We start from the raw sequence: 10911 nt of genomic DNA on the forward strand, positions 1-10911 counted from the left end.
TAATATAAATTTGATTTTAAACTGAGAGCAGTTACCTTAAATAAAATAAATATTTTAGAAAAGCAACTAAAGGATTTCTTAATTTTAGTTAAGAGATTTATCAAGAAAATAATATGTCATGCGTTAACTTGTCACTTTTAAAAGCAAACGATTTTCTCCTGACAACCAAGTTGAAATGAGCACTCTTATTTTGATTTTAAGCCTATAATTTTCGCCAAAATCTATTTGAATAGCTATTTCAGTGGAATTTAAAGTTTGGTTTTTGCTCATATGTAAATAATTAATGTAAATGTATATATTTACATACTTAAGTCAATTTTATAAGACAAAAAATAATTTTCAATTTTTAAATTCCACACCTACGATGTCACACGTGACCAATTTTAAGGAGTTACCAAAACCACAAATCTTCTGATTTTTTAACAAGGTTTTTTTTATTTTAATTGTATACAAATTTACTGTTTATACCCAAAATTTGCCGAGCTTGCTGCTTATATTTGCGATGCAGTGGGAACAAGTGATGTTTTTTAATGTCGCACGGGACATTAAAATATAAGATAATAAGAGAGCAAAAACTTACAGTTACTTGCAATCGCATGCTTTCTTATGTATTTTATTTTGCTCTTTGTTTATAAAGGTTTTACACAATGCAAAAAATTATACATGATATGTTTCTTTAACAATTTTGACGAAAAAAACAAATGCAGTGGAAAAATCGAAATGAGAAAAGTAGCTCATATTGGACTTGGCTTTGGTATATCTCGTAATTGGTTATGAATTAATTTAATATAAATAAATTTAAATATTTTCCTACGAAAATATGCAAAAACTTTGTAATTGTAATAATGTTTAATATTTTGTCTGTGGTGGACCTTCTGGCGCAAATGCCCATATACCGAATTTCATTAAAATAGGTGGAGTGTTTTCTGAGATATGGTTTATGACCTATAATGGGCGACGTCATTTATTTGAAAACATCTGTTAAAAAACACACACACACAAACAACAAATGAACCAACATATCGTTCATTTACATGAATAGTATCATAACTCAGAAAATACGATTTTTGCACTAGATACACAAAGCAAACTACAATAAATTATACAAAAAATAACTTTACACTTTAAAGTCGCAGAATACTGTCCCTTAGTATATCGGGGTCGACTCTAGTATACTATCCCAAAATTTGGATGATAAAATGGGTTCCGTTGGAAAGAGGTGATTCTCCAGATTAAGAGATATTCGAGATATTCGAACTTGAACGTGTATCTTGAATTTTCCCGATATATATTGAAGTTTTTATTAATATTTTGCACTCTTTATTCACTTACACTTTACCACATAGTTTCTGCACATTTATTTTTTTTTTTTAAATTATGACGAAAAGAGATGTAAATAAATATTTAACATTTTACATAAATCTTCATTTCAACAATAACAAAAAGGGTTGCAGATTGACAAGTAATAAGCAAAGAACGTATAATAATAAGAAGGAGCAAATGTTAACTCGCAACTTTTTGAGTGCGAAATTATAAGGGAACATCGAAAACTCGCCACTTCGAAAGAAAAAAGTACACCACAGCATCAGCGAACTGGGAACAATGATACAAACAGACGCAAGTGATCTGAACAAAACACTGACTAAGGCGCGCGCATTTTCATTTTTCCTATAGCGCAGATTGTAAACGCGAAGGAGTTAACGAAATGCGGTTCCGAGTAGAGACCGACCGATTAATCGGCCTTGGTATCGGCAACGGCCAGTATCGGCCTCAAAATTCAGCATCGGCATCGGCCATATTTGGCCGATTCTTAGCCGATTCTTTCTACTTTCGGATCACACTAAAATACATTTTTTTTATTTTTTTGATTTCTTTAAATCATAAAATTTGTATTCTTCTGTTAAACATTTGACTAAATTAATAATTCATCACGATGATAATTTAAGCTAGTATAAAGAAATTCAATAATTTTGCATTAAATTGGAGGTTTTATTTAGCACTGCAAAGATTCGATTCGATTCAGTTTTTTTACAACTTATTGAGATTTTGAATATAATTATAGAAGCAATCGTAACTAGGGGAGTCTATTTTTAAAAGTTCGCCATACACAGGATCATGTAATAATCACTTGGTGCTGGCCTGGACTATAAGGTGCATGTAAAAGAACCTCCCAAACAAGCTTCCGAAGTTTCTATCGAGACACTATCCCCATGTGACGCCTTTCACAATGCGAGATATAAATGACAAAAGTCATCTCATTGAAAATAACGGATACTTTTTACTAGACCTACTAATTTATTTTTTCTATCAACATACAGTGGAACTTCCATAACTCGAACTTCTATAACTCGAAGGTCTCCATAACTCGAACTCTTGAAGTGTCAATAGAAGGCAATTTTCATACAAATTTTCTTCCATAAATCGAACTTATTGGTCAGGGCATAATACAAAATTTAAAATTTTTATATCGAGGTAGAATTTAAGAGGAGTCCCTCTATATCTTATGGAGGCGAACAAAACATATGATATTACACTTATGAATTGTATAAATCATGTAACATGGATATAGACGTCAAGAACCAAACAATTGCAAACTGCAACAAACAAAATTCAGAATACATGTTTTAACGCATGAACATAAAACTTTTAGCGTAGTAAATAAATAAAACTGGGTATAAATCTATATTTAACTGCTTTTTGAAAACTTATATTTTTAATGAAAATTCTATAACTCGAAGTCTCTCTAACTCGAAGTTTTTTTGTGGATTATGGTGATTCGAGTTAGAGAAGTTCCACTGTATATCTTATCAATAATTTATTTAGTTTTGAATATTAATTAAATGAACAAACAACTTCATCATATGAACTGAATTGTTTACCTATTTTGTGATGTTATTTGTCTTTGTTTTTCATTTGTTACCTCACTAATTTACTAAATAAAGTTGATGAAAGAATCGGCATCGGCATCGACATCGGCCGATTCTTTGCCAACTGTTGATGGTATTTTGATGATTTTAATGATTTTTATCTAAGAAAAATATATATGAAACTTCCTAAATAATTATTGAAGTTGAACAATACAAATAATTGAAGGAAAAGCTAAGTTCGGGTGCAAAAAAATATACTTATAGTCCATAAAGTGAATATCTTAAACATTCTTAATATCATCTTTATACAATCTGTTTAGAGGGTATTTGTTTTATGCATTTTGGGTATATATTTATTTTGGTTCTTTTCATTTGTTTGCAAAATATCTGATATGTTCACAGCCGGTGAGTGGGCCACGCCATTTGTTTGAAAACATCTGTGTTTGAAAAACACCCACTGTGCACAAAAACAACAAATAAACAATCCAACACTAAATTATCTAAAAACAAAGTTAAAAAAAAACATTACAAACACCTGCCGTAATGTGAAAATATTTAAAAGCCAACTATGGTACACACACAGAAACCGACAAACATGAAAATATGCAAACAAACGTGAATATATTCAAACACTTGTACAAATACTCAAAGCTAACTACAATAAATTATACAAAAAAGAACTTTATACCTCAAAGCCTTAGTAGTTCGAAACTTGCGTGAACAACTCAGGGTTTATGTTGACTATCGCGAGTCATTAACTCGTTCACAGTCAATTGAATGTCGAGTTGCACAATTTTACCACAGTTATAGTACATTTTTTATCATAAAGAGCTTGACTTCGGAAGAGATCGAACATATGCATCCATTTTTACAGCAATATCATCCATATGTAGTTAAAATGCAAAGCAAAACTCTTCTACCACAATATTTGGGAATGTATTATGGATGTGAAATACAGTTTTTTTTTCACAAAATGCTGTGCTCGGGTATAAAAATTTTTGGATTTCGTTATCTGCTAGACTTTCCTTTTGATAAATGCTCCTACTCCATCGACGGCTCCCTGCAAAAAATTATATTCTAATAAAGAGTATTTAGTATTTAATTATTTTATATAATCAACCAGGCTTGATAATATAAATTTGATTTTAAACTGAGAGCAGTTACCTTAAATAAAATAAATATTTTAGAAAAGCAACTAAAGGATTTCTTAATTTTAGTTAAGAGATTTATCAAGAAAATAATATGTCATGCGTTAACTTGTCACTTTTAAAAGCAAACGATTTTCTCCTGACAACCAAGTTGAAATGAGCACTCTTATTTTGATTTTAAGCCTATAATTTTCGCCAAAATCTATTTGAATAGCTATTTCAGTGGAATTTAAAGTTTGGTTTTTGCTCATATGTAAATAATTAATGTAAATGTATATATTTACATACTTAAGTCAATTTTATAAGACAAAAAATAATTTTCAATTTTTAAATTCCACACCTACGATGTCACACGTGACCAATTTTAAGGAGTTACCAAAACCACAAATCTTCTGATTTTTTAACAAGGTTTTTTTATTTTAATTGTATACAAATTTACTGTTTATACCCAAAATTTGCTGAGCTTGCTGCTTATATTTGCGATGCAGTGGAAACAAGTGTTGTTTTTTAATGTCGCACGGGACATTAAAATATAAGATAATAAGAGAGCAAAAACTTACAGTTATTTGCAATCGCATGCTTTCTTATGTATTTTATTTTGCTCTTTGTTTATAAAGGTTTTACACAATGCAAAAAATTATACATGATATGTTTCTTTAACAATTTTGACGAAAAAAACAAATGCAGTGGAAAAATCGAAATGAGAAAAGTAGCTCATATTGGACTTGGCTTTGGTATATCTCGTAATTGGTTAGTTCATTTAAGAATAGATTAGATATAAGCCATCATATAGACGAATTTAAGCAGGAGGAAATTTTACTAGAATCGGTGAATATTAACATGGTTTCTCAATTTCCGTTAGAACCCATGCATTTAGTTGATTTAGTGGTTACAAAAAAACTACTTCAGTTGCTTGTTAAGAGAGGGAACGTAACAAAAATGAATGATAAAATATTATATATTAACAACTACGTTCCCTCTGAGTTTTCCAGACGCAGTAGAGATCTGGACGAAATAAGCAACTGGAAGTCGACAGAATTCCGTAAATTTTTATTATACTCGGGTTTATTTGTGTTAAAAGATTGCATACCGGGCGATTTATATTATCATTTTCTTTTGCTACAATCCGGTATTCGACTTTTAAGTTGCGAAAAATCTTGTAGAGTAGAATCTAATGTTGCTAACGAAATGTTGAAAGAATTTGTTAAGTTATTTAGTAATTTTTATGGAGAGCATTTAATTAGTTTTAATATTCATGGTCTTTTACATTTAACTGATTGCGTTAAAAAATTCGGGCATTTTGATAATTTTTCAGCATATAAATTTTAAAATCATATGCAATATATAAAAAAAAACTATTAGTAACCCCAATAAGATTTTGCAGCAATTATATTTAAGAATAGAGGAAAGAAGAAATTTGACTGATTCTAGCAATATTCCTCAAATAGATAAGTTTATTATTAAAAATTGTCAACCAACAAAACCAACCAGATACTTTTGGTTGTGTTGTTTTGACAAAAGTTGGTGATGTTTTTAGAGAACCCTTAGTGTCCTCATCTGGTTTAGGTATTCTAGTAGGTCAAATTATAGATGAGAACATTCAAATTATTAGAACAAATTTATTTTAATTCCTTTATTGCATAATTTATTTTATAATTTTATGTAGAAAATGGACTTTTCCTTCTTGGTTGATGACGAAGAAGATAATGTTGAAGTACAACAGCGAGATGGTACAACAAATTTTATTTTATTTTGTTTAAATTTTTCATTTTATTAATTGTAACTTTCTTTATAGGAGGGGAAATGCCACGTTTTAGCATTGCTCAAACATACAGTGAGCGTATGGCCACCCAACCCGCAGTTAGCAGCAGAGAAAACGCGGATACTGCGATGGTACTGCAACAAATTTTGGAGACCCTTGGTAGGGTGGAATCTCGGCTTGCCGCTGTTGAAAGTGCTCTTACTGAGAAGGTATTTATTGGTATTGAACCAATATTGTAATATTTTGATTATTTAATATTTTTTTAAATTTCGGATGCCTGAACGAGCTGAAGTTCAAGCTCAAGGGCAATTATTGCGGGAGTGTAAGGTGCTCACAGTAAAAACCCACCGCAGTGTAAGCCGCATCACTGGCGACGTAGGGAGTGAGGAGCAAATTTTGTTGCAGAGCTTGCCGCCTATGTCGTCAGAGGAAACACTAGCGAAGGTGGGGAGCACCTTACACACAAGGCTCACGCTGACGCTATGGTAAGTTCGTCTTTCTTTCGATATATATATGTATATATATATAAATATATTAATAATTATACATTTACAGGCGGGCATCATATTCAACTTAAAATCTACCAAGGGTATCATTGGGAAAGTGTTGCAGTCACTGCTTAGCGACGAATTGGTGTGGCTTTACAACTGTAATGGGAAAGCAGGAAAGAAGGCGCTGATCAAATTAAAAATTGTGGAGCTCACTCTCGGTAAATATAAAAACATTTAAATGCGTTCAAATATTTAATTTTTAATGTTTTATGTTCAAATAGCTGCATTTGCAAGTATGCATGTTCATAAAATATTAGCTGTCAAGCATTATGTTAGTTTAAGTCATAATAGACATAAGCAAATTAGGCGTAGTATTAAGAATTAGTAGTAGTAGAAGTAATTTAATTTTAGATTTTTTTTCAATTAATATTTTTCTAATAACACTAACTGAATTTAAAAAATGAATGAATGAATAATAATGAATGTAAATAGAAAACTAGTTTTTTATTATTAATATTTTAATTAAACTATATATCTGAATATTTTTTGTCATTTTCAATGTAAATACAAACTAATTTTGTTCGCTTTTGTTCTACTCTTATTTAGTATACATGCATTTTAAATTTACTTCAATTATTTTTAACCTACTATAGAAATATATATAAGCTTTTTCTTTATGACTATTATTTGTTGTGACTGTTGTTTTTTTTTACTTATTTCATTGTGGTACGTGGTTCCTTTTATATTTGTGCGCATTTTAATTTTTGATTAAAAATCAATGGTGTTTTAAAATACTAATAAAAATTCGCTTAACATTAACCTATTAATTTCATGTTCTTTTATTTAATATAATTGGTTTTATTACAATATTTGTATTATTATATATTATATTATAATTTATATTAACTATTATTATTTAATTAATCTTTTTTCAGCTTTTATTAATGTTTTTTTTTCAGATAATATAACTATTTTTACTTAATTAATATTTTTTTCAGCTTTATTAATCTTTTTTCCAAATGTTATAACTATTTTCAGTTAATTTTTTTTTTACAGATATTTGTCTTTATTTTAATATAATATGTTAACTATTTTTATTTAATAATTTTCAGATATTATAAGAATTTTTATTTAATTAACCTTTTATGATATAATTATTTTTTTATTTTCAGACTATTTTTCTTTAATTAATTAATTTTCAGGTATTAATAGTATTTTTCCCTAATATTTTTTTCAGATATTAATAATATTTTTCATTTATTTACCTATTTTCAGATATCATATTTTATTTTACTTTTTATAAATACTATTTTGTACTTTAAGTATATTGAAATTAAATGTAAATATATATGAATAAATAAATAAACATTAATTAAATAACTTTAAAATTAAAAAAATTTTGGTTTGAAATTTTAAGAAAATTTAAATATAGGAATAAAAAAATGCAACCCTGCATCAGCTGACGATTAGGGATATTAGAGCAGTTCAGCTATATTTTTATGTGTATAATTTATATGACGCTGCTGAATGACATGTATACGTACGTGTGGGGGGAAAGTGGTAAAAAAATACACCACCAGCTATGCTAGCCTATGGAAAACTCACCACTCTTTTGACGTGTTTAGAGGGTTTCAAAAGCTTCGGTTTAACCAGTTCTTGCGGCACTTCTGGCTGGCAGGGAATATATTCAAACACTTGTACAAATACGCAAAGGCAACTACAACAAATTATACAAAAAAGAACTTTATACCTCAAAGCCGTAGAATACTTTTCTTTAGTAGTTCGAACAATTCAGGGTTTATATTGACTATCGCGAGTCATTAACTCGTTCACAGTCGATACGTATTGAGTCGTCGAGTTGCACAATTTTACCAAAGTTATAATACATTTTTTATCATAAAGAGCTTGACTTCGGAAGAGATCGAACTAATGCATCCATTTTTACAGCAATATCATCCATATGTGGTTAAAATGTAAGGCAAAACTCTTCTACCACAATATTTGGGAATGTGTAGAAAAAACTCTTGAAAGCGGTCAACAATAGTTTGTGGTTATGCGCAATGTATTTGGTTCTCATCTTGACTTGAACTTGAAAGGTATTGCCGTGGATCGCAAAGCGTCAGAAAAGCAATTATAAAAGTGTTTACATACTTATAAAGATTATAACGAATTTTATAAAGCTAAAAGTAAGAATTGAAATTGAGGAGGAAGTCAAAAATAAATTATTAGACACATTGTCAAGTGATGCTGATTCTATGCTATTCGCTCTTAGTCGACATACATGACTGCTTTCGTGTCGAAGAGGAATCAGTGCAGGGCGAAAGGTCTCAACCGTCTGGACGCAGCGAAAACAGCGAATACGAGGATTGTGATGATATATTTTATTGACATTAAAGCTAAAGCTGTTAAGTATAGAATTAATGTCGATGGAATTTCTACTTATGATCCCGAACAATATGCTAAGAGATGTCTAGACTTCATGGAATTTAAGAGAATTTTATTTGAATTAACAACATAAAAAATAATAGTAATATTTGTAAGGTTCGCAATGTCGATTTGTTAAGAAATTGTTTGTCACTGTATTAAAATTGTGATTTGAATCATAAATTGAGTAAATTGCAAATTTCAATTATCAATAATTTTCAAATTAACCGGCTATACGTTTTCGTCTTTATGCGTAAGAATTTTGCACTATATTGACAATTTAAATAAAATAAAATTATAATTTCTTTAATAGAAAAAATGTCACCATAGCCCTGCATCGATAATGATTTTTATCTAAGAAAAATATATATGAAACTCCCTAAATAATTATTGAAGTTGAACAATACAAATAATTGAAGGAAAAGCTAAGTTCGGGTGCAAAAAAATATACTTATAGTCCATAAAGTGAATATCTTAAACATTCTTAATATCATCTTTATACAATCTGTTTAGAGGGTATTTGTTTTATGCATTTTGAGTATTTATTTATTTTGGTTCTTTTCATTTGTTTGCAAAATATCTGATATGTTCACAGCCGGTGAGTGGGTCACGCCATTTGTTTGAAAACATCTGTGTTTGAAAAACACCCACTGTGCACAAAAACAACAAATAAACAATCCAACACTAAATTATCTAAAAACAAAGTTGAAAAAAACATTACAAACACCTGCCGTAATGTGAAAATATTTAAAAGCCAACTATGGTACACACACACAAACCGACAAACATGAAAATATGCAACAAACGTGAATATATTCAAACACTTGTACAAATACTCAAAGCTAACTACAATAAATTATACAAAAAAGAACTTTATACCTCAAAGCCGAAGAATACTTTTCCTTAGTAGTTCGAAACTTGCGTGAACAACTCAGGGTTTATGTTGACTATCGCGAGTCATTAACTCGTTCACAGTCAATTGAATGTCGAGTTGCACAATTTTACTACAGTTATAGTACATTTTTTATCATAAAGAGCTTGACTTCGGAAGAGATCGAACTTATGCATCCATTTTTACAGCAATATCATCCATATGTGGTTAAAATGCAAAGCAAAACTCTTCTACCACAATATTTGGGAATGTATTATGGATGTGAAATACAGTTTTTTTTCACAAAATGCTGTGCTCGGGTATAAAAATTTTTGGATTTCGTTATCTGCTAGACTTTCCTTTTGATAAATGCTCCTACTCCATCGACGGCTCCCTGCAAAAAATTATATTCTAATAAAGAGTATTTAGTATTTAATTATTTTATATAATCAACCAGGCTTGATAATATAAATTTGATTTTAAACTGAGAGCAGTTACCTTAAATAAAATAAATATTTTAGAAAAGCAACTAAAGGATTTCTTAATTTTAGTTAAGAGATTTATCAAGAAAATAATATGTCATGCGTTAACTTGTCACTTTTAAAAGCAAACGATTTTCTCCTGACAACCAAGTTGAAATGAGCACTCTTATTTTGATTTTAAGCCTATAATTTTCGCCAAAATCTATTTGAATAGCTATTTCAGTGGAATTTAAAGTTTGGTTTTTGCTCATATGTAAATAATTAATGTAAATGTATATATTTACATACTTAAGTCAATTTTATAAGACAAAAAATAATTTTCAATTTTTAAATTCCACACCTACGATGTCACACGTGACCAATTTTAAGGAGTTACCAAAACCACAAATCTTCTGATTTTTTAACAAGGTTTTTTTTATTTTAATTGTATACAAATTTACTGTTTATACCCAAAATTTGCCGAGCTTGCTGCTTATATTTGCGATGCAGTGGGAACAAGTGTTGTTTTTTAATGTCGCACGGGACATTAAAATATAAGATAATAAGAGAGCAAAAACTTACAGTTATTTGCAATCGCATGCTTTCTTATGTATTTTATTTTGCTCTTTGTTTATAAAGGTTTTACACAATGCAAAAAATTATACATGATATGTTTCTTTAACAATTTTGACGAAAAAAACAAATGCAGTGGAAAAATCGAAATGAGAAAAGTAGCTCATATTGGACTTGGCTTTGGTATATCTCGTAATTGGTTATGAATTAATTTAATATAAATAAATTTAAATATTTTCCTACGAAAATATGCAAAAACTTTGTAATTGTAATAATGTTTAATATTTTGTCTGTGGTGGACCTTCTGGCGCAAA

At 29.4% G+C, this 10911-nt stretch overlaps 1 long non-coding RNA gene and 1 pseudogene across 1 annotated transcript; both read left to right on the top strand.

Moving 5' to 3' along the window:
* The first annotated feature begins 1123 nt into the window (after nt 1-1123).
* Nucleotides 1124-9795, top strand: LOC128923484 (phosphatidylinositol 5-phosphate 4-kinase type-2 alpha-like; annotated as a pseudogene).
* Nucleotides 4308-6729, top strand: LOC128923544 (uncharacterized). The gene is made up of 4 exons (XR_008472347.1): nt 4308-5745; nt 5811-5986; nt 6064-6262; nt 6333-6729. It is a non-coding gene; the product is annotated as an uncharacterized LOC128923544 (long non-coding RNA).
* Nucleotides 9796-10911: the final 1116 nt, after the last annotated feature.

This window comes from Zeugodacus cucurbitae, chromosome Y, assembly GCF_028554725.1.
Source record: "Zeugodacus cucurbitae isolate PBARC_wt_2022May chromosome Y, idZeuCucr1.2, whole genome shotgun sequence".
NCBI lineage: Eukaryota > Metazoa > Arthropoda > Insecta > Diptera > Tephritidae > Zeugodacus > Zeugodacus cucurbitae.